The sequence below is a fragment of the Falco punctatus genome (genome assembly GCF_963210335.1).
Source record: "Falco punctatus genome assembly, chromosome: 5".
Lineage (NCBI taxonomy): Eukaryota > Metazoa > Chordata > Aves > Falconiformes > Falconidae > Falco > Falco punctatus.
In genome coordinates, this window is record NC_137584.1 from 14692910 (window position 1) to 14719217 (window position 26308).

Genomic DNA, 26308 nt, shown 5'->3' on the forward strand with positions numbered 1-26308 from the left:
ACCAGTGTAAAATGATGAGATGTATAATTTGATACCCACTCCAAGAATATACAGGCATTCTAGAGTCCATAGTCATGGCTGTGAGTATGTTCATCTGTGTGATTGATTTTAAAATATTTTAGGAAAAGTGAAGTACAATGTCTGCAGCATGTTGTAAGAAAAACCCAAATATTTGCTTGATTTTATTTAGTATGGAATTGAATTTTAACTATAACAAAGTATGTTATAATGCATACCACATGCATGCAACACTAGCTGTCTGCAAGAGACTGAACTTTTTTTTTTTTTTAACTGAACTTATCTAAAGCGAAAACCTATGATCATTTAATTTGGCACAATTACTAATCATTCAATAATGAGATCAAACAAAACATAAAAATATTGTTTAAGAAGTAGACAGAATAAAATAATTTTTAAAGCTATTTTTTTTTCTTTGTTTTCCACATATCTCAGCAGCAGCTCCACAAATTCAGTCATTGAGAATTTCTTTCTCTTACACCTTATTTGGGAAGCTGCAAATTGGAAGCAGTTTAATAACTGCCTTTTTATTCAACAGAGATCTGCCCCAGAAAGTGTTAAAACAGGAACTATGGATGGATCATGTAGAGACAAATAGGAAAGGTTACCCAGTTTCAGTTTTAAAATAATAACTGTATAGATAGATTAGGGTAGACATGCTTCTATACAGAACAAAACTATGAATATATAGGGGGGGAAAAAGTGCTATCATAATATCATTTTTATGATTTATAAGCACATTCACAGTTCCAGTTCTTATCCCTAAATATAAATTATTTCCTCTTCTGCTTCTCTTTAAAAATATATTAATATAGAAAGTTAAGTTGTTGCTGAACTGGAAGTAAATTTAGATTGCAAAAGGAGATATGAGAAAAAAATCACATGTCTTCAAATAAAGGACTGCTTTAATGTCGACATCTGTTCACAGTTTTTTCACAAGCTTACAGGCCCTTACAAAGCCTTCATCCCTGATAATCTGTGTAGTCTCATAGACAAAGTGAAATCATGCCACAGAATTTTGCCATTAACTTTAATAAGATCAGTCTACTCTGATCTTATTAAATCTGAGACAGCCTCAGGAAGTATTTGTTTTTTCTTTGACTGTAAAGGCAATTTCAGGATGCTTCGATTGAGTGACTGACATTAAAAGGGAAGTGTCCAATTGCCATGGCTTAACATGAGCACACAGCTATACCTGCTTGGGAGTTATGTTACCGCTATGAATATTGGAAATTGTATAGCAATGTAAAGCTCATTTTAATGTCTAGTATTTCTTTTTATATGATTTTGATCATCTCTAAGCAACCTGTTTTTCGCTGTGTCTTCTGATTGCTCTTTGTCTTGAAACTCAGTTTTTCCTTCTACCTATGTCTGGATTATGATATTGTAAACTGCTGAAACAACACCTGTTTTTAAATTCAGTTACTTGCCTGGTGCCCTTCAACAGGGTTTTAGAATAAGGTATAGAAAATACATTTGCACTTCTAAAGGGGGAATGATACATTTATAATCTTTAAACTAGTCAGTACTGCAGATCCAGGAAGGAGTCCACCGTAAAACCTAAAGGATAGTATTCACAAAAGACAAGAACTATCTAAACTGGAATGAAAGCAGCCAGCACTGGGCAACCAAATTAAATTCTGCCTGACCAAGCAGATTGTTTTCTACAATAAGCTAACTGGCTTCTATGGAGGGCAGTGGATATTGTAATCCTTAATTTTTTTCAAGGCCTTGGACACAGTCTTCTATCGTGTCCTTACAGCAATGTTGGTAAGGCATGGACTGCATAAGTGCATGGTAAAATTGGTGGGAAAGTGGTGGGATTGCTTTGTTCAAACCGTGGTGATCAATGCTACAAAGTCCACTAGCACCAGCTAGTTATTAATGGTGTCCTTCAGGGATTGATACTGGTGCCAGTATTGGGGACAATATTATTAAGTGGCTTTATTAATGATGAGAATTGTGAAATAGAGTGCATTCTCAGCACATCTGTGGCTGAGGAAAAACTGGAAAGAGGGTGGTGGAGGGACTGGAAACAATGGTTGGTGCATTGAAGGGCAGGTCTGCTATCTAGAGGGACCTGAACAAGCTGGACAAATGGGTTGAAAGGAACATCAATAAAATAAAAATAAATAAATAAATAAATAAATAAATAAAAAGACAAATGCAAAGTCTTGCACCTGGAAAGGAATAACCTCATACAGTGTTACAGGCCGGGGATAACTATTTGCAAAGCAGCTTGGCAGAAAAGGAGCTGGGCTTCCTGGCGGACATGAATTTGGACATGAGCCAGCAGTGTGTCCTTGCAGCAAAGAAGGCTAGCAACATCCTGGGCTGCTTTAGCAAGAAGCCACTTGGTCCAGAAAAATGATCCTTCCCCTCCATTTCACACTTGTGAGACCACACCTGGAGTGCTGTGTCCGGGTTTGGGCTCCCCAGCACAAGAAAGATGCTGAAGTACAGGAAGGTATCTAGGCAAAGCTGTACTTTCAAAAGTGTTAAAATGTTAACTTTCCTTGAAAACGAAAACCAAAAAACAAAACAAAATAAAAAAACCCTAGAGAGTCAGTAGACCATGGTACTTTTGGATTTTAGCAAAGCTTTTGATACTTTCTCTCACAGTATCCTTCTGGATAAACTGTCCAACACACAGCTAGACAAACCCATAATAAGTTGGATGAGCAATTGGTTGATGGGTGGGGCTCAGAAGGTCATAGTAAATGGGGTTACATCAGGCTGGCAGCCATTCACTAGTGAGGTTCCCCAGGGCTTTATTTTAGGGCCAGTGCTCTTCTATGTTTTTGTAAATGATCTGGACATAGGAATTGAATGTGCAGTAGGTTCGTGGAGTATATTATATTAGCAAGAGCTGTGGACTCCCTCTTCTCCCTCAGAGAGAGGGTACACAGAGCAATCTGGATGGGCTACAGAGCTGAGCAATCACCAACCTTATGAAATTTAACAAGACCAGGTATACTGGATTCTCCATCTGTGATAGGGTAATCCCAGTTAGATGTACCAACTTGGGGATGACAAAATGAAGAACAGACCTGCAGAAAAGTATCTGGCAAAACAAACAGAAGTTTATGGAATGTGGAAAAATGGACAGACCACTTGGGAGAAATTTAGGAACATTGTCAGAGTATGCAAGGATGCAGCGAGGAAGGCTAAGGTCCATTTGGAATTAAATCTGGCAGTGATTTAAAGGACAACAAAAAGGGCTTCTTCAAGTACACCAGAAGTAAAAGGAAGACTAGGGAAAGTGTGGGCCTGCTGCTGCATGAGGTGGGTGCCCTGGTGATGAAGGATACAGAAAAGGCAGAGTTACTGACTGCCTTCTTTGCTTCAGTCTTTGCAGCTAAGGGCAGCCCTCAGAAATCCCAGACCCTGGAGGCAAGAGAGAAAGTCTGGAGAAAGGAAGACTTTCCCTTGGTCGAGGAGGACTGGGTTAGAGATCACTTAGGCAAACCTGAACACCCACAAATCCATGGGCCACGGTGGGATGCACCCTTGACTGCTGAGGGAACTGGCAGATGTTACTGATAAACCAATCTCCACCATCTTTGAAAGGTCATGGAGAACAGGAGAGGTGCTTGGGGACTGGAGGAAACCGAATGTCATTCCAGTCTTCAAAAAGGGCAAAAAGGAGGACACAGGAAACTGAAGGCTGGTCAGCCTCACCTCCACCCCAGGAAAAGGGATGAAACAGCTCACCTTGGAGGTCACCTCAAAGCATATGGAGGAAAAGAAGATCATCAGGAGTAGTCAACATGGATTCACCAGGGGGAAATCATGCTTGACCAACCTGATAGCCTTCAATGATGGAAGGACTGGCTGGGTAGATGAGGAGAGAGCAGTGGATGTTGCCTACCTTGACTTCAGCAAGGCTTTTGGCACTGTCTCCTATAAAACCATCATAGGTAAGCTCAGGAAACGTGAATTAGATGAGAGGACAGTGAGGTGGATTGAGAACTGGCTGCATGGCAGAGCTCAGAGGGTTATAATCAGCAGCACAGAGTCTAGCTGGACGCCTGCGCTGGTGGTGCTCTCCAGGGGTCAGTACTAGGTCAGTCTTGTTCAACTTGTTCATCAGTGACCTGGAGAAGGGACAGAGTGTGCCCTCAGCACTTTTGCTGGTGATACAGAACTGGGAGGGGTGGCCGATACCCCAGAAGGCTGCGCTGCCACTCAGTGAGACCTGGACAGGCTGGGGAGTTGGATGGAGAGGAGCCTAATGAAGATCAACGAAGGCAGGTGTAGGGTCCTGCACCTGGGGAGGAATAACCCCACGTGCCAGTACGGGCTGGGGGCTGACCTGCTGGAAAACAGCTCTACTGAGAAGGACCTGTGAGTTCTGGTGGAACAGCAAGGTGACCATGATCCAGCAGTGTGCCCTTGTGGCCAAGAAAGGCAATGGGACCCTGGGGTGCATTAGGAGCAGTGTGGCCAGCAGGTCAAGGAAGGTTTTGAAGGAGGTTATCCTCCCTCTCTACTCCGCCCTGGTGAGGCTTCACCTGGAGTACTGCATCCAGTTCTGGGCTCCCCAGTTCAAGAGAAACAAGGAACTACTCCAGCAGAGGGCTATGAAGATGATATGTGGACTGGAGCATCTCCCTTATGAGGAAAGGCTGAGGGAGCTGGGCCTGTTTATCCTGGAGAAGAGAAGACCAAGGGGGGATCTTATCAATGTCTACAAATATCTTAAGGGTGAAGTGTCAAGAGGATGGGAGCAGGCTCTTTTCAGCTGTGCCCAGTGACAGAACAATGGTCAATGGGCACAAACTGAATCACAGAAAGTTCCACCTGAATACAGAGAACCTCTTTACTTTGAGGGTAACAGAGCTCTGGCACAGGCTGCCCAGAGAGGCTGTGGAGTCTCCTTCTGTGGCAATATCCAAAACCTGCCTAGATATGATCCTGTGCAACCTGCTCTAGGTGAACCTGCTTTAGCATGGAAGTTGGACTAGATGATCTCCAGAAGTCCTTTCCAATCCCAAACATCCTGTGATTCTGTGGTTCTGTGGTTTGGGTGGATAGCAAGTTGAAGAGTCAAGAGCGTGCCCTGACAGCCAAAGTGGCCAACCATGTCCTGGGGCGCATCAAGCAGAGTATAGCTAGCTGGTCAAGGATGGTGATTTTTTCACTCTACTTTGGACTGGTGTGGCCTCACCTCGAGTAATGTGTGCAGTTTTGCACATGTCAATAACAGAAGGACATCAATCTATTAGAGTGTATCCAGAGAAGGGTGAATAAGATGGTGAAAGGCCTTGAGGGCAAGACTTAAGAGTAGTGGCTGAAGTCATGTGCTTTGTCAGCTTTGAGAAGAGAAGGCTGAGGGGTGACCTCATTGCACTCTACAACTTCCTCAAGGGGGACAGTGGAGCAGGAGGTTCTGATCTCCTCTCTCTGGTGACCAATGGCAGAACATGAGGAAATGGAATGAAGTTGCATCAGGCGTAATTCAGGTTGGTCATTAGGAAAAGGTTCTTCACTGAGAGTGTGGTCGGTCACTGGAACAGGCTACTCAGAGAAGTGGCCATGGCACCAAGGCTGTCAGAGTTCAAGGAGCATGTGGACAATGCTTTTAGTCATATGGTTTAATTTTAGGATCATCCTTATGGGTCCCTTCCAATTTGAGATACTCTATGATTCTATGATTTCTCGATCTCTTTTAAGTTTTATGTTCAAATGATTTGGTACTTATCATATATTAGCAAGTTATTTCAATTGGCCCTAAGATCACTTTCTTAATTTCAAACACTTGTTTGATTCATGCTGAATCTCACAGTTGTGTGGACTTTCTGGAAAAGACACTCAAAAAATTTTCTTCAAACCCTACAAACCTCTGTTTGAATTTTTCACTTGTGACAATATTTAGAGAAACAAAGCACATTTACCCCGTTTCTTCTTTGATACCATTCACATTCACCAATATTGTCTTTATTTTTCTGTATTGTCCCATACAGCTGCTTCTCTTTGTACGCATCAATATGCATAATACACATTTTTTTGAATGAAAAAAAATATTTCCTCTGGGTCATAAAGATGGGTACTTATTGGGGCAAGAGTTTCTTGGAACTACATTAATACATCAAACATTTGTTTCTTTGTAGGTGTTTCCTTTTTTGTGTGCAGACTTGTATTGGTTTTGGTTAAAAGATTTTTATTAGTATGTTCATGCAGGCAACACTGCAAAGTTATTTAGACTACAAAGTTATGATAACTCAGAAATACTCAATAAACTTGTAACTCAGAAACTCAGAGACATATACCTTAGTAGACAGTGCTGAAATTAATACATAAACCAGAAGTAAAAAGGAGTATAGAAAAAGGAAATAAGGGAGAAGAAAATATAGAACATGCTTACTTATTTCCACTTGATGATTTTGAATGCAAATACTTTACAGTGCAACTCTAAAAAGCTCCCACTTTTTCTTGTATTTTCCCACATTTTAAAATGATATATAGCATTCTAACACCTCACCCTCAATTTACTAGAACTCTTTAACAGAACTTTACACAACCGCTTATTATTGCATGTATTTTTTTATAGCTGAAGATAAAGACTCCAACTTCAGAAAAAAAAAAAAAAAAAAAGAATACAGAGAAAAAAATCCACCCAAAAATTTTGTCATTATATATGCACATCTATGTTTTGTTTTGGAGCTTTTTCAAAGCTTCTTTCCCAGTTACCTTATTTACAGAGACTTGTCTTGATTCACAGAGAAGTTCTGATGCACAAAAGCTGGATTCTTTTGAGTTAAATGTACCACCACTCCTTGATGGAACAGTCTGAGAAAACAAGTGATCTGTAGCAAAATGAAGTCTTTCATTGTGTACTGAACATGAATGTGAACTGTAGAGAAATGACTGTGTTTAGAGCTGTCAAATTATGCCTCCAGGCAGCACCTGCTGGCCCTGATACAGGGGAAGAAGAAGATATCGAAGAAGGTTGTCCCAGATCTGAGGGCAGACCCCTGGCCTGTCCACTCAGGGACTGTTTCATGTTCTTGCTTCACAGATATCCTCTGTCGGGATCAAGCTGGTTGGAAGAAAACAACACTGCAGAATAATCCCAAATCTTTAATGACTACAGGGCCTCTCCCACTCTGATGCAATCTTACTGATCTGAATTTGTATCCTACATCCAGAACCCCTCCCTACCATCTGTAAACCTGTCACAGAAGTAGGAAATCCCATAAAGTTGTTGTTTAATTTTATCCTGATACAGAAGGCAGTTTAATATGACCAGAATCAGTTCACTTGGGATATTGTGCAAGAGTCCATCATTCCTCTAAGAGTGGCATCTTCCTATGGATGTTAACCAGCTCAGAATTAGGAGTGGGTTCAGGCAGCAAGCCCTGAAATAGCATTAGGAAACAGATAGGAAAAGTGTTTCATCTTCCTGGACATAGTTGAAAGTGGTAAGACAGTAATGATCTATGGTCATCTGGACATCCTTTCCTATGAGGTTTACAGACAGCCCTGCAGGTGAGGAAGCAGACATTTGTGGGACAGCCTGCCTTCTGATACTTTTGAATTATATGCATGATAAGGACATTTAATCCTTTTTGTTTCCGACTGCTTCTGTTCTCTTGCATGACTGAGGAAAAACACCGAACTAAAGAGTAAGGGTAACTCAGTATTATGTACTGTCATGCTTAGATGGGAACAAGCATACAATGCAATAGAAAACAGCTGGGGAAAGCATCACTTGATAGTTATCTGATTGAAGTATAATCTTGATTGTTTGGTAATTTCTAATGCTCTTCTAATTAATTAGCATAAACAAAAATATTAACATAAATAAAAAAGACCTCTTTTGCATGTACAGTCATATTAGATACATATATATCTTCATACACCAAGATATGTAGCGTTTATGGGTAAGGCAAGCATTTAATCAACTATTCATAGGTGGTTTTCTGTGTCTCTCCATCTAAGAAAAGATGTCCTTAGGGTATGTCTTTACAGTACTCCAGAAGCAGATAAACTGATCATGAAATTGTTTTGGCTAATCATTTTGTAAAATATAAATGTTCAGCTGCAACCACTTTAGTAGCAATGATTCTTGATTAAAAACTTCTGTCAATCATAAAATTAAAATCCATAAGGAAGTCTCACTATATTCTTTGATTTTTTTCTCAGCCAAAATCAAATTAGAATTTCTTTCTTAATATATTTTGTATTGCTAGAATTTCTCTTTCACATAGTAGGGAAAATTTATGAAGGCTGAATCAAGAAGGTTATATAGGCTGCTGTTCTATAAGATCCTGCACTATAATAGTACATTCTAAAATGTAAGACACCTACTTGTTTTCATTAGGGGTCAGCTCAACAGTTTGGATTTTAAAAACTATCACTTAGTTAAAGAAATGAAAATGTTTTAACATCCAGAGTAACATGTAATTTTGTGGTGGGAAATTAAACCTCTCTGTCTCTGAAGTATGAGTTCAAACCATAATTCTTCCATGTGGACTGGGATTTGGACTACAATAACATCTTATACTGATACCATTAACTTTCGGCTAATAGTGATGAGGTAAAGAAAAGGGCGATTCTCCTGAGAGGGAATTTGCTTCACGAATCTTAGGGGCAGTTTGGATTTGCACGGTGGACAAGTTCAAGGCAGAATTTCAGCTGGGGCTTGGACTGCTAGGTAACAAATGTATCTGTTGGGAGGTGGGATGACATCTCCAGGTTTCTTTTGTTGGGTTTGTTCATTTGTTTACTTTGTCTGATGACACAAAAAGTTCTGCTGCTAAGAAGATGTTGAAAAAGCCAGAATACTTGACACAACTTGTGCTGTCAGCTGAGAGTTGTTGACATTGAGAAGTTCCTAGAAGTCAAATGACTTTGAACCTGAAGTGCTAACCAGAAAAAAATGCAAGTTATATAAATTACTCTACAGCATTTAGATACATGATCTACTCTGCCAAACAAGAGGTAACAGCTAATATGGAGGGGAAAAGAATCCAATAACTGAAGGCTACGGGGAGGACATTGAACAAACTTGTTTAAACTACACAGTGGTCAGTTTAATTCATTACTAGGCCATGTGAGAGCAGTCTTTTACAGGTGGCTGAGAGATGAACACACCACAGAATAATTTCATCAGGTATTTGCTTTACCTTTTGCCATGCCAGTATCCTAGCAGAATTATTTCTTATATGTCAAGATGGATATTCAGTAAACTGGTACTTTAAAACTAAGCAGATGAAAAATAAGTGTAAAAGTTGTGAGCTCACTGTCTACAGTTACCTGTGCTATGGAAGAGCAAGGCACAATTTTATCCCTAAACTCGCAGGGAAGACTCTGTGGCTTTTCCTTTACAGGCAATGTGGCTCATCTGATTCATTTTTATTTCACAGGGAGAACAGGCTGAAACCTCACTACTCCCACAGGCTAAGGATTGTGATGCTTAGCTCAGGAATTTCTAAAAATAAAGCACTCAGCTCCATCAGTAAAATTAATTGCTAGCTTTGTGTTGCTCTTCTGTGAGAGCATCAGCACCTAGGTGGGCTTTCCTAACAGTTATAGTAAGAAAGTGGAGGGATGATAGGATTGCTCAAGGCAGACAGACTACAGAAAACAACAAAAGGAGAAGAAAGTTTGAAGTGCCGCCTCTCTGGAGACCTTCACAACATCAAGTTGTTTTATCAACAACTTACAGAGTTCATTGAAACTCAAAATCTGAAATGGCTTCTCTCATACACATAGATTGCCTGTCTCCCAACTATCAACTACAATACTCACCCTGAGAGTGGAGTATTTAGCTTAAAAACTATAACCACAAACTCTGGAAGAAAATGGGAGAAAATGTTCTTTTACCACACTTATTCCTTGCTCCATTTCTCAGCACAGTTCATAGACAGTTGCACTACCATAATCAGTGTACAGGAGATGGGAACGTATCAGTATATCTTCTGTGTTCTTAAACTTCATGTGGTAGTAAAAGAAATACAATAATGAATTAATAAATAGTTACCATTATCTTAATTTTATTCTAATGTTTATTTTGGCTTTAGCTTGTTTGGCAGACTACAGTCATTCAATATTCTCTGCAGAACTGCGATCCTAAGTAAAAGGGATCTACTAGTGATAAGTGCATAGGTTTTAATTTGCATGCTGATTTTCCTTTTTTTCTGTTTTCTTTTTTCTTTTTTCCTTTTTTTTAATCTTTCCAAGATGATTTGAGGCTTTCTCAATCAATTACTTCCTTTGTATATTACTCCACACTAAAGAGTCTCACATTCTATCAAATCACTGCGATTGGAAGTAAACTAGAATGAACCCAGAAAGATAATGATGGCAGAGAGAGATTCAGCTACAGCTGTATGTGCATTTATTGCAGAGGATAACAGCAATGGAAGAACTTCTGCATCTTACTTAAAACTTTGGTCAGTTTCTTTTCCTAACATCAGTAAAAGGACAGTTCAGATTGCGTTTCACAGATTGGAAGAATCAGCCTTTTTTTCTAAGGAACAAGTTTATTAAAATTTCAGTAATTCTCCACCTCCTCCAATGCCTTGAAACAAAGAAAAACCACTTAACAATTAACTTAGCAAGTTTATTACTGTTAAGCAGGTATTCTTTATTAACAGCGCTGGATGCATGGGGGATAGCTCCACCTAACGTGCATAGCTTCCTTCTCTCAGGTAGCTCTTTTTATGCAGAACATGTACACATATTCAACGAACTGCCTGGAAATGACATACATATTCAGAGGATTACACAGTACTAATTATAATATTTGCCCTCCCCATCATGCTTGCTCAGCTGCCCAAAGCGGGCATCTTTGGTCGTCTCAAGGATCTGCAATGCCACCAACTCCTCTTTGCAGTCGGCTAGAGCTCTTCTTTGTAGTTCCTATACATGGTCTTAAACGAGGTCATCTCAGTCTCTTACCCTTTCTTGGCCTGTAATCACTGGACTTGGGCCAGTTTTCCTTCATCCTCCAGGACTACCTCTTCATTAGAACCTGAATTTATTGCTTACAAGTATACAAAGATTAGTTGCAAACAATTAAGGTATATAAAACGTCAATTGTTAAGAGATCATATTATTTACAAGACTTAGCAGCACCTTTCAGCCTCTTGCAGGAAAAAAACCCTGCTATTTTACATGACCAGTTCTGTACTAAGGTTTTCTGGTTTAATGTTCTGTCATAGAATATACAGTCTTTAGACACTGTGATTAAATTCATACATATGTACTCTTGACAGTTTGCTCCTCTAGAAAAGACAGACGAGGTTAAGCAGTTTCTAATGATCCTGGTCTTACCACTGTGAAAAGGGCAATTTCCCTATTCCAGTATAACAGAGACTAATCTTGTTAATAATATTCTTGCAAAAGGGTTTCCATATGATTATGGTGGACATAGGAGATGTCTTTCGAGTAAATTTTCCATTTTCTTTCCAGACTGTTCTAGATGTCTTGGTAAGAAAGATTCTTATGTGGGATGTATGTATATCTATGTATGCATATATCTGTGCACCCAGGGACTTGGATTTCTTTGAAAATTGCAGGTATTCATCTGCTAGAGAGCAATTTAATTTAGATATTTATATTGCCAGTGGCTGATAGCTGTTTAAGATACATACATGAGTCAATGTCTTATTTATATGTCCAGCCTCAGCAGTAGAGCATGTGGCATTGCTGAATTAGCAAATCAATGCTATCAGGTTGTACTGCTATTAATTTGGCCTTGACCTTTCAACCAGGCCTGTTTGCACAGATTTTAACACTTATATGAAGGCCCACTGACTTGTGAATGGAAAGTATAACCTACATTTTGCTATTGTCTTGACTGTCTACTTTCTTTGTGTCCTGGAGAGTTGACTAAATTAATGCACACACACACACACACACATATATATAATATATAATCCACTGGGAATGAAAACTTGCTGTGTTTCAAAGATGCATAAACATACATTTCCCCATTTATTACCAACTCATTACAGTAAGGATTAATTAATACTTGCATGCAAAAAAAGTTTTCTATTAAGTAGAAGACTGCATTGGTAATTATGTCAAACAGTTTCTTCATAGTATTTTGGCATTTGGTTTGTATATAAAATAGCATAAAACAGTACTTTCTATTGTATCTTTGCATCCACACTTACATGTAGTGCAGTACAAAATTAAATGGCCTCATGGCATTTCAGTTGCAAACATTAACTTTTCAATGCTAGCTTTATCTTTAGGGACTGCAGCCTTTGGTTTGTGTTTCATTTTTCAAGCAATATAGTTCAGGAGATTCACAGATTCACTTTCACATGTACAGACACTTAATTTTAATGACCAGCTGAGTTATAGCAAGGTGTTCTGTAGAGAGGCGTGGAGGGAATAAAAATTTCTTTAATAATTGTATGTTTGCACGAATGTTTTTTTTTTAGTAAACCGTCAGAAAAATATATGAAAAAAAACATTTATAGTATTTTGATTACAGGTTTAAAAAAATCAAATAAAAATTTGTGGATAAGACATTTAAATCATCAGAGCTGGAGATAATGATAACAAGATACTTCTGCATATTTAACAGACCTATTTCAAAATGCACTTGCAATAATGCAATTTATTCATGCTCTATATGCTGTGTTCATACAATACATGTAGTGTAAGAATCAGATCTCATTAAATTAAAATTTAAGTCCTAGCAACCTAAATATGTAAAGGAGCATTGAAATGAAATTATTTAAAATGTTTCATCAGGAAAATACTCTGACTGTAGCCCTTTGTGATTTTAGGACATACTACACTTTTATGGAAACTGTTATCACAACAGATGAGAAAGTAAAATGGTTAAATGCAGAGCTTATTGTGTCATTGCATTATTAAACACATGGTTGCATGAGCAGGTTCTCCCAAGTTAAACAACCATGCTAAAACTCTTAATTTTCCATATGTAATCTATACCAACACAGAAAACTTATAATCATTTCCTTAGGATCATAAATTAAATAGTATGGTGCATTATGAAATAATGAGTGAGCAATACTTGCAGGAGTAAAAGAGCAGTGGATGTTGTTTAACTATGAATTTTGCTGTAAGTACTTTAAAAATATTGAGGAATAGATGACTGCAAAAGATTAATAAAGAGCCCCAAATGTTTATTTCATAAAAAGCTTTCCCCTAAGTTGTATGAGCAAGAATCTGCAAGAAGCAGCTACAACAGTTTTGAGTGGAGGTGAGGACTACTACCACAAACATTGGAAACCATATTGCAGAAAGGTGCAAGAAGAGTTTACTTGTCAGTAGACCACTGCTGTCTATTTAGTCTTTATATAACGGTAAAACCACCATGTTTTTTTGACTCAGCCTGGTCCCATGTCTTCTCTGTGATGTACCAGAGAAGCAGATATGACAAATTCTATAAATACCTGGGGGCTGGACTGAGGACCCTGGGGGGCCGTATCCGGCCCGCGGGCCATAGTTTGAGGACCCCTGCTCTAGCATAACAATTGCACCACTCAGCTTGGTGTCATTCACAAATTTACTGAGGGTGCACTCAATTCCGCTGCTTATGCCGTTAATAAAGGTGTCGAACAGTACCTGTCAAACTACAAACTGCTGAGGGACACCACTTGTTACTGAACTCCGTTGGATGTTAATTCATTGACTGCAACTCTGGACACAGTCATCCAGCCAATTCCTTATCCACTCTATCAATCCATCAATCAAAACCATATCCCTCCAATTTAGCAACATGGATGTTGGCAGGGTCATGTCAAAGACCTTAAGGCAGATGACATCTGTTGCTCTTCCTTTATCAACAAGCTCAGTCACTCTAGCACAGAAGGATGATCAGATTAATCAGGGCTGTTTCTCATGACTTCTCTGTCATGCATATGCCTTGACATAGCTTCCAGGAGCGTACGTTCCATGTTGTCACCAGATACACAGGTGAGGTTGACTGGTCAGTAGTTTCCAGAGTCCTTTTTTTTTACCCATTTTAAAAATGGGTGTAATGTTTCCCTTTTTCCAGTCACTAGGGACTTTGCCTGACTGCTATGACTTCTTGAATATAATGGAGTGCAGCCTGGCAACCAATATCAACCAATTCCCTCAAGACCTGGGATGCATTTTATCAGGTCCTGTGGACTTGTGTATGTACATGTTCCTCAGAAATACAAAAAAAAAAAAAAAAAAAAAAAAAAAAAAAAAAAAAAAAAGAAATACAGATTAAAGCTAATGTATAATTAATATGGATTAAATACTGATAAATTTCTTAAAAATAAATAAGCAATTTCAAAATTAATTTTAATGTCTGTAGTATGTAAATATACTGATTTAAAAATAAGATCAGTATTCTTACAATTATCTAATTTCAGGCACTAAAATATATATTATATCATGAAATAGCCCTATTTTAGAAACTTTTTGAACACCTGGAGTTTACAGTGGTTAACAATTATATGAGAAACTCACATGAAAAGCTGTAGAATCTCTGGACTTTCTTTGACAAGTTGATGGATTCATTTAAATGCTTGTATATGGATTTAATTTTGTTCAAAAGCTGTACCTGTTGACCTTAGTGCGATGTCTGAGACCCTACTGAGAATTAAGAGGCTTAGAGAAAAGTGGAATTCACGGCCTGATCAGTCCATGACATTCTGCTACTGCCTATGTGTCAAATTTAATGGCTTGTGACAGGTCAATTAAAGCTAAGGAACTCAAGGTTTGTATGACAGATTGGTTGTTTATGAAGTGAATTGGTATGTGTATATAATGTAATAATTTGCATATTTAATTTATTATTGTTGTGAGCATTACACTGCCTTTATAAATTATACCAGTTTGCTGTTCAGATAAAAATGGATATTGATGGATTTGTTCGGACTCTGCACAGGTTGGCTAGAATCTGTTCTGGATGCAAGTCTTTGCTGCCTGGTGTCAGATGGCAGAGTACGTTTCCACGTCTGATCTGAAGACCTAAGTCAGTGGACACAGGCAAAACTGCTTAGTTCTTCATAACTAGCAGTGTTCAAATTTCTGTTCACTACTCTGGAAGAAGGATGAGTAAGAGAAAGTGTTTGACGAGCCATCTCCATAGCTCAGGGCTGTCACCAATAGATGTTGGGCAGTTAGGAAATGCATATATCCAAATTTTATAAATATGTTTCAGATAAAACAGTTTCCTCAGAGAAGATTTATAAGAATGTAGGTACAAAATGTTGATATGTAGTGAAGGTTCTTGGAATGCTGGAGACTGAAATGTATGTCTGTTCTACAAAAGGTGATCTTAAAATAATCTGGTTTTATTTTGCAACCATCATAGTCACTGTAGCACTGAATATATAATGGAATGCATCTTTATGTTTTGTTTTCTTTCTTTTTTTCCTGGCATATACCTATCTTAGTTTACACGTCTAATGTTGATATGGGTTTATCTCTTTTCCTGTTGAAAAGTTAGACCTATGTGTTCCTTTTTGGGATACTGTTCAGTATTTATACTTAGATAATTCTTCATTCAACTCAGTCCAGGTATCTCTGATTTTTTTCCTGGGCCTATATGTTCTTCCCAGAGACCTATAAAATTGTTCTGAAATAACAGAGATGTTTCAGAGATATTATGGAAATAGTTTGGGGAAAACATGTAGAGAAGATGGTAGATTTTAAACGATACACCATTTTAAAGGGTACTTACTGGCTTACAATTAGCTTAAGCTAAATTGATTGCCTGCTGCTGAAAAGGGCTCTTTCTTGTTCTCATTCTTGTATTGTCACTTACAACCAGTTAAAGCATATCATTTAGTTTTGGTGTTGTTGTTTTTTTTTCCCCATGATTAGTTTCCAATCACAGCTAATCTTGACTTACTGTAGGGCCACATGATTGCTGGATTGGCTGAAGGGAGGCAGCAAAACTGTAGCTAAGAAAGGCAAGAATGCTATTTTGGAAAAAAAAAATGCAGCCCTATTTTGGCTTAAGCTGAGCATGAAGTAGTACCTTAAGATGTATTCAGGACTTCTTCTTCATGTCCAATAACTGTAGCCAAGCCCAAACTTTTAATCTATGTACAGTGACAAGAATGCATCTTGTCCATTTTAGACCCTAGTACATGTTCCCATGTCTTTCTTTGTCTTTTATTATACAGGTGTAATGCAATATACATTGGCCATCACCTTGAGGCTACTCAGAGAATGAAGCAATATAATGTGTGGATCATGCTTATCAATTGCAGTTTCATGTTGTGATTACATCACACCACTTTCTGAAAAGTAATGGCTTTCAAAAAGCTTCTGCAGGCTATGCAGGGTCTTTGTATTAACCTATAATATACCTATTATGTCTCAGCTTCTCTGTTTTGCTCACTCTCTCATGAACATAATCTTGCAGTTGATGCCTATGGCAACTTCTGAGCTGGTGTTTCTTGTTTTAAGTGGGTGGCAATTACTGACAGGATGTCATCTGTTGGATTTTGTTCCTTACTGTGACTAATTAAAGCCTACTTTACATTCTGTGAATACTAGAAACACTACCCCTTCCCCCACATGCCCTTTAAAAAAAAAAAATTAAATACATGTGCTAGTGACTATCTTGCAAGTAATGCAAGGTAAGCAGCCATTTCCAGCACACTTTACTGTACATTTTAATTAATGAGATTGTGCCAGACAGATGAGCTCTAGAAAAAAATAGCACTTGCATGAAAAATACATAGTGTATTTGCTTTAAGATGAAGAAACAACAATCAGATGTGGATCACATTTTTTTGTAATAAACATACATCCATACATATTATGTACAGGTAAATACAAGCCTGTCTGGTTTTCTACATCTTAGAGTGTCTTCTGCTCTTATTCATAAAAATGCAAATAGAGAGTAAGTTCAGTGGAAAGAGGGGATAGGTGAGAACCTGTTTATGTATATACTCAACTTGCATATACTTCATAATACATTAAAATAAATAAGTTCATCATACATGTCAATGACAGAACCTTAGTGCACTTCAGACAAATGAAATGCTGAACACTGCAACATGGAAGCTTTCAAAATGGCACCTTCAAATTGCTGTAATCAGTTCTAAGCATTCTTATACTTTCCCAGCCACAGAAATTAATAAGATAGATTTTGAAAAGCTTGTAGATTTTAATAGTCTTTACAGATTTTAGTTTTTTAAGGTTGACCTGTTTAATTGAAATAATTCAATGTTAAATTTCTTTCAAAATAAAATGAATGAAATAACATGGTTGTTTTGAACTGGATGCAAGTTTTTCAGCATTACATGGTGGAGGTATTCCACAGAATTTAGTTCCTTTTAATGCTTGTAAATGCTTATTATATCAACCATTTCACTAATTAAAACATCAATAAATTTACCATTTCACTAATTAAAACATCAATAAATTTACATAAATACATAGTAAGTATATAAATAAAGTTTCAATGAAGAATCTACAAGACATAACCCTGAGACCAGTATAATTTTCTCATGACACTTGCTAAATATTCTAAACACTCCCTGAGCTGAACAGGAGAGAGTTGTTTACATAAACCATATGGTATTTATGTGAAATAACAACAAAGTAGTCTGTAAAAGCACTGAGCAGCAAGGTTCCTAAATTTTATTTATGATGAGGAAGGAATTTACAGAAGCATGGAGAAATGTGTATGAATACCTGATGGCGGAATAAAGAAGGTGGAGACAGACTCTTCTGAGTAGTATTCAGTGACAGGACAAGAGGCAATGGGCACAAACTGAAACGCAAGTTTATTTATATTAGTGCACTTTTTTACTGTGAGGTTGGTTGAGCACTGAAACAGGTAGCCCAGGAACATGTTGTTGAGTCCCCATCCTTATAGATACTCTAACCCCAGCTGAACATGTCCTTGAGCAACCTTCTGTAGCTGACACTGTTTTCAGCTTGAAGGGTTGAACTAGAGAGCCTCCAGAGACCTCTTTGAGTCTCTACTATTTTGTGATGTTTTGAATGTTTGTTCTTTGCCTGCATATAGAGAAATCATGTGGCTTTGATTCAAGACAGACAGAGAATATTTCACTGAAGCACTTAGGGAGAGATTTTCTGAAACATTAATTGTTTTCACTTAAACCATTCACATAATGGATGTATGGCTGTTCGATGTGAAGGAAATATAAGAAGTTAAAGTCACAAACCCATCCACTGAGGCCAGTAGTTCTGCAGTGCAACCTTGTTATGTTCATTAATGTAACACTAATTTCATTAGTTTTGTACACCACTGAATTTCTTTTTCTCTGCTTTAAATATTACTCTTTCAGTGTCATTGTTCTACCATGAGTTTATCAAAGGAGACAAAGAAGTATCCAACTGTGCTACTCATAACAAACATCATAAAACTCCACAGCATGTTTTATCAGAGAGATATTTTATTGCAATAACATCAGACATTTTAAAATAACATTTGCCATTTCGTTTATGTTTTATTATATGTAAAAAAATTAACAACAGAAAAAGAAATCCCCAAAATATCAGGCAATTTCAGGGAATTCTGAAAAAACTACTGGACAAATACACAGAAGAAAAGTCTTTTAGCATTCCCAGGTAGAAAGAGAAGATCTTGATGTTTATAAGCCACAAAGGGCTGAGAGAGAGAGAACTTTCTGGTGAAGTATCATCACATTTCTGTCTTTTATAGAATTCTTTAAGCCATCTCAGTGGTCATTGTAGGAGATACTATATTGGTCCCTATGGACCTATTGCCTGATGTGCAGCAGTCTCTATGTCTTGTGTAGCAGATATATCAATTTAAGCCAAATAGTTTATGTCTTATATTGATAAATAAAGTCTTAAATATCCTTACTATGTCTTTACGGTACACTGCTCAGCTACTTTCCAAACATTTAGCTTTCAGTTTGCTGTCTGACCTTTGTGCTTGCTGAATACAAATTCTTGATACGTTAACTTACCGGCAAAAAATAAGTAAGTTAATGATATGTTTTCTTAAGACCTCTTCCAGCTGTGTTTTCTATGACCCTAAGGATTAAAAGAATAGATGACTATCTACAGAGACTCTGAAAGTCCATATTTTAATTTCAGATCTTACTGATCACAGAATTAACTTACAAAGGTCTCCAGTTGCAATATGGAGATGCCTCATCTATAAAATGCTTTGAAATGGGAAGTGTATGCACAGGCTGTGGATGAGTTAAGACAGGGGCTTATCACTATCATTTTAGCTGTAGCCGCTAGGTGTTTATGTTCATGTTTGTAAAATGAAAGTGGATTTAACATTTTTGCAAAAGAACAGCACAGCACAGCAAAGGAGCCATTCCCAAACAGAATTTTGAATTGGCATTATTTTACAACTCCAGAGAGGAATTAGAATAGTTAGTTCTAAATTGTACTCTATATTTTACTGTGTATTAATATAGGTTTATTGTGTGATTTAATCATTATATCAGGTAAAGAGTTTGAATTTCATAAAGACTTATAGTATTTTTATATTTCACTGGTCAGTTGTTAGGAGATGCTAAACCCAGTAACCTGACATATATGAGATTGCCACAGGTCCCTGTTCTCACATTCAGAAAGTAATGAGTTTGAGCATGTGCTCCAATAGACACACATGCACACGTGCCTGCACGCACATGCAGACACACACACGCAGAGCCAGGACAGCCAGCTTACGCTGTAGTTCATCTCTGAACCCCAGACCCCATGGTCTCCCCAGTCAGTCATCTGGTTCTCCTGGTCCCTCTAGTAGCTAACAAGCAGACCTTCTAGTCTCTTCAGTATCCAACTTAGAACTAAGGCACGTCCAACACCTGCCTCCCAAGTCTTTTATTCTGCCCACTGGATACTCCAATCTGTTTCCTAGTGCTCACACACTGACATAAGCACTCACACCACGTCCCCCGTTGCTGACCCCCAGACACACAGCCCCTCTGACCTATGGTCCCACTCCCATTGCTGGCATTCAGACAGTCACACACACACATATGGGCACATAATAGAAAGTACACTCACCCAGGAAATGAGTTAGAAATAGAATTTAATAGGAAGAGAGGACAGACTATGCTGGTCAGGTACAGAACACAGGGTACTGACCAGCAACCATTAACATGTGATTGTCCCTTTTTGTGCACTTGTCCATGTCTCCACTTCTTCCTCCCCAAACCATCTCAATCCCTCCTTTTCTCCACCTTTAGTTTCTCCCCAAAACATCCCATGATTAGCCTTGTTCAATCTCCCAATGCCATTCTGTGGCACCCCACGACGAGCCACGTACCCCTGTGTAGTGACACCCCCCACCCCCCCCCCCCCCCCCGAGTCCGTGAAATGCCCCAGAGAGCCACGCTCACTGGCTCTTGGTGCAGGGTGGCCTCTGTTTCCTGGAACCCAGGGTCCCCTGGGGTTCAGATCCCTGTCTGGGGCATCAAGGTGCCCCTGCCTGTCATTGTACTGCTGCACTCCTTCTAATGGGTGTGGAGATAAATCCTTATCACATAAACGATAAAGTTGATAATCTGTGTCCCTTAAATATCTCAAATATTTATTAGCATGGAATGTCTAAGTAGTGGATCAACTCCATATACTCAAAGGCTTTATTTATATCAAAAACAACCCACATAATTCTGGGTCTTTATATTATTCTCATCTTTAATATTAATCTATGATGAAACAATATATTTAAGTATTTTAAACTATGCTTGGAAGTTGTAATGAGATTATGGACAACAGTTCTATTCCTTGCAATGATTTTTTTAAAATATGGCATAGTTGTTTATATTAATAATTACTGTTAATATTTTTATAAAATGCATTTTTTAAGAAGAGTCTTCACCTTATTTTGTTCGATCTGAAAGTGTTGTTTGTTTGTTTGTTTTTTTCCTGAAATATAACTAAGGCCTTTTTCAAAATGCTTCTTTGAAAAACTAATATCAAAGCAACCAACCAAGAGGCCTGTGGGTCTTTTTGGTTTGTTTTTTTTTTTTTTTAATTACCCTGGCTGGGATCATAGTAAATAGAGCAGTAAATGTCCCAGGACACAGTGGTTCTCCTTTTTTTTGTTATTCTGTTTATTTAGTTTCATTTCATAGGAAAATATGTCCTTTATGAAACATTCATATTTTGCGGCCTAAGAAAGATGTCACAATTAAATATTTTTTTTCTATTTTAACTGTCCTTTAGGTCATTAAATGTCACACCAAGCGTATTTTGCTTTCTTGTTTATTTTACTTTTTCTCTTCTGATTTCAATACTTCTAAAATATTTTTATTTCAGTTTAACTAAGCATACAGAATATGTAGTTTATTGTTATTGAATTGAGATTCATCTTTTACTTATCATTTTCTTGACTAGTAATCCTTTCTTGTGTTAATTGAAACCCCGTATTTTGTAAGGTATTGGTGGGGGTTTAATATTGAAGGACAGGTTAAATTGTATCTTTTATGTCCGTCATAATGCCAATGGCAACTACAATGAATTTTCCCTTAGCTAATGTCAAAGCTATTGAAATCAATATATAAAAAAAGCTCTCACAGGCCTGCTGGTTTACACATCACATTGTAATTCTACTTTTTTTTTTCTTTACCTTTACACATTGTCAGGGAGAATAATTTCTTTGTCCCACAATGGTAGTTAGAAAGATTATTACAGTGATTTGAGACAGGTTTTTAAAGTTGTAGTGGTTTGACTTTGGCTGGGCACCAGATGCCCACCAAGCCACTCTATCACTGTCCTCAGGAGGACAAGGGGGAGAAAAATTATATTGAAAAAAAATCCTTGTGGGTCAAGATAAAGGCAGTTTAATGAAGCAATAGTAAAAGTCACACAAATGAAAGCAAAGGAAAACAGAAGATGTTATTCTCTACTTCCCATCAATAGGCAATTTTGAATGTTCCCACTTCCTGGGAAACAGGGCTTCAATACACTTAGTAGTTGCTCTGGAAGTCAAATATTGTAAATAATGAATGCCCTTCCTCCTTTCTCCTATCTTTTATTGCTGAGCAGATATCATATGGTATGGAATATCCCCTCCCAAGATCTTGCTCACCCCCAGCCTACTGGTGAGAGGGTGAAAGGTTGGAGAGACAGAGACAGCCTTGGTGCTGTGCGAGCACTGCTCAGCAGCAGCCAAACACCAACGTGTTATCAGCACCTTTCTAGATATCAACACAAGCACAGAGCTATGGGGGCTGCTGTGGGGAAAATTAACTCCATCTCAGCCAGAACCAATACAGGATCTGGAGTTCATATACACCTAGGAATACATGAAAACTTCTCAAATCTTTGAGGCTTTCAGAATAACAGATAGGTCTTCCAGAACTCATACATTCATCTATTTTTACTGTTATTGAATCTAAACTGTCATAAAAGATTTCATTCTGTGGATGCTCACCATTTTTAGTATTTCTATTACCACTACTTCAGTAACACCCATGGAGTAAAACCAATGCATAAAATTTCACAGAAACAGCTGCTTAGATCATGTATTTCATTCTAAACTTCTCTACACAGCTGACTTACTTTCAGTACTATTTCTGGTTTTCATGTCTGTAGGATAATACTTAGGAAAATATGTTCACACTGAGAAGTACTTTGATAAGCAACTCTCTTTTCTTTCCTTTAATATTAATATCCTGAATCTTATTTAAATTTCTTGGAAATACACCCATTTCTGAAACAAAATGTCCTAGTTTCATTGTTTCTGAACAGTTATTGTTATTTCATAGTAAATGTTTCATATGACTGTCCAACAATATAATTTTTGTTCATCAATTTTGTAAATTAATTCCACACTGAGACAAATATATACTCCTACACCAAGTATTCATTTTTCAAAGTCCAAGAGCAAGTTTCCCTGACTCCCTACTTCACAGTACACTTCCCTACATTTCACAGCATGCCCCCTTCATTCTGTTCTGTCTCATATTTCATTCTAATAAGCACATTCTTACTTGTTTATGATCATTTAACTTGTAAACTCTACAATAGTAACTGGTATTAATTTTCATTAGCTGTTTTTAATTTGTTCCTGTCTACAAACTCTACAATCAAAGAAACATAGTAAATCCTACCTTAACATAACTTTATTCCTGCAGAATCCCAATACAACTTAATCCCTTTTAGACTGTTGGGTTTCACTTCCACATGCAGACACATAAGTATAGATGTAGACATCTATGTAAGAACTGCAAGTCTTATCTGCCCGTTATGGTCAGTGGAGATCTAATCAACATAGTCAGTGGAGCTCAAGGAAATATTAAGCTGACTCAATGTAGATGCCTAATTTAGGTTAAGCTAAGTAGCTTTTAGAATCCAGTGGCTGCAATGACTGGATTTTATGGACTATAATGAAGGTTTAGGCACCTATAAAATAAGTCATAATCTGCATAGTAAAACCACAGGTTCATAGAATAATTTAGGTTGAAAGGGACTTAGGGAGATCCTCTAGTTCAAACACCACCTGAAAACAGTGACATGTCAACACTATAGTTAAGTATGTAAGTCATAAATCTCAGTCTTATTAGTGAACTAATAGGCATAAATAAAGACAGAGGTTTCCTATATTTGTAGGTTTTATTTTCAGAATTTTTTTTTTTTTTATCTTTTAACATATCTGGATGATTGCTGAAGTATAGTCCAATTCTGAAGGCATTCAAGGACACTATAATCTCTGCATTGACTGAATGCAAAAGAGGTGTATTTGAATGAAGTGGGTTAAATCATACTACTGTTATTATTATCATATATTATGGACAGATATTTATAAAGCATTTTATCTTATCTTCCAGTAAAATCTAATAATTCTCTATCTGATACAGAGTGTAGAATTTTAACAGGAAAATGGTCAAAGTCCTGCAACAATTAAGGGTATTTTCTCCATTCTTGCTTCATGAAACAAGTTTCAGTTGCTTACTTTAGTACTATCCTTTCAAGAATGAATACACCAATTTTGGTTACTGTCACCTGTAAGATTTTTTTTTTGTCATAAGTATTAAAAATGACAATCCGTGTGAAGACAAAAGGAAAAAGAGAAAAGGAAGGTGTTTCATACTTGCCCATTTCTGTTTGAATTTGTCATATACTTGGATGTTGTAATATATTGGCTTGTTTATCACCCACTCTTTCATAGTTAAGCTTCAACAATTCAGCATCATATCAAGAAAATGTCACAATGTCTCTCACATATAACACCATAGTACATAGTTCAATAGCCTAAACACAGATATAGAGGTGGATCTGTAGTATTTTTAAAAATGGCTTAAAAATCCATTAGTTCTACAAATAAGGGAAGGTTCTTATAAAAATTCATGTAATACAGACAATATGAAGCTGATGCCTTTAATTACATGACAATTTTTGTCATATATTGGTACACTGTGTCTTCTTTTGTATGGAAAGATTTGTTGCATATAAACTTTTAAAAATACATTTCTGTGGATCTTTATTGCATCTAATAAAATCTTTTCCCTACAACATTCACTAAAAAAACCCCAAACCCCAAACTCAACTTATTCTGAATATGTCTAGTGATTTCTGTGACAGTTTTCTTGCACTCACACTGTCTTAAGCTAACTATTTATATACATCAGTTTTGCTCCACTCTAAAATAATCACCACTGATTCACAAATGTATATATATAACCCAATACTAAATCAACAATAAGACATCTTTCTTAATTATCCAGATAAATAAAACTATGTAAAAAATAATATTAATTTACTCATGACTATGTAACTTTCAGAACAAGAAACACTAAGGTAAAAAAATCTGAGGTTATTGCAAAAATAAATCTAGAGGTTTTTAAACACAAACCTGCTTATTTGTGAATTCCTGTAATTATTAGGACAGCTTTATTCTGGGACTGAATTTCTTGAGGTCAGCCATGAGAATTTAATTATATAAAATTGTAAGTAAAAATTTTTACTTTTAAGAGATACAGGATTTTTTCGATCTCATCTGGAGATTAGATTTCCTATGGTCTATAATTTGTCAAGAGTAAAAAGAAGGCTAATTATAATCATAGTATTGGAACTGTGATGGTAAAAGGAAGAGACTGAAAATAAAGGGTAATTCAGTCCTAAAGGACTGTTCCTGACATGCCAGCATAAAAATTCTATCTTCCCCAATAAGTTTTCTGTGCACAGAATAAGATAGACTATTATCCCTAATGATTAATTTCTTACTGTAGTCCACAGATTAAAAGACATGGAAGATGAGATAGGATTGATAAGTCATTCTGTCTGGTTACTAAAAATTTTATATGTATTTGCATATCTAAAAATATGATCCCATCACTGCAAGACTATGACAAAAGCTTCAGTTTTAATTCTCATGGGAATCTGTTAACAGAAACCTGAAAAATTCAGGGACAGTTGTGATGAAGGTCAAGTTTAATATGACAGACTTTCAGTTCAAAGCATTTCATATGGCCTTAATTCACCAGATCAACTCCAAGTAATACTATAAACAAGGCTACTTCAAAGATCTGTTACTCTTCTGCACCGCCTGTATAGAAAATAGCCCACAAAATACTAAAAGTGCTGCTCTGTGAATGTGGGCTATCAAGCACTGTATTTTCTTTTTCTGATAATGTTTACTGATGAACAAAAAAGGACATTTTAAAGCTTTGATTAATTATTATCTGAAATTGTATTCTTTTAGCCCAAGAAATATATCATTGCTATGACTAATAAAAGATAGGCTTTTGCCATTATTGAAGCCTGAAGAATTGTTTGGATTTGTCATGGCCTGAGCTGACTTTAGCTTATCATGACAACTGTTTAATGGTTGAATATGATTGACTATCTTGGGGTTTTGGTTATTTCATGAACATCATATATAATAAAAATTTAACACATCTAGGTAGGGGATCAGCGAAGAAAGATCAAGTAAGCAGTCTGCATTAGCAAACATATGAAAGTAACCCTGAGCAGACCAAAAGCAGAGAAGGAAGAAATCCCTCTCTGTCAAACCTTTATTATCCCAGTGAAGAACTTCTGGCATTGCCAACTCCTTGCAACCCCTTATATCCATCGGAGTAAGGCAGGAGCCATCAACTTAGACAGGCAGTGGAAAGTTTAATATAGCATCAGAGAAAAAAAGGTAGATACAGAAAAACGGTTGCTTATGTATGACAGTGAAAAACTTTGTTGGAGGGGACATTAGTTCATAAATTAGATAATTCAGACTGTATTAGTATTTTTGTAATAAGACTAGTAATAACTGTATTGTTATATTTTAGTTAGTTGTTTGATGATTTTTCAAGCATTAATTAGATAAGAGTAAGTTCCTGGATATACATATAAGGCAATCTCTTTTTACCTGAAGTATAATTTTGCATGCAACGTGGTATGTGGG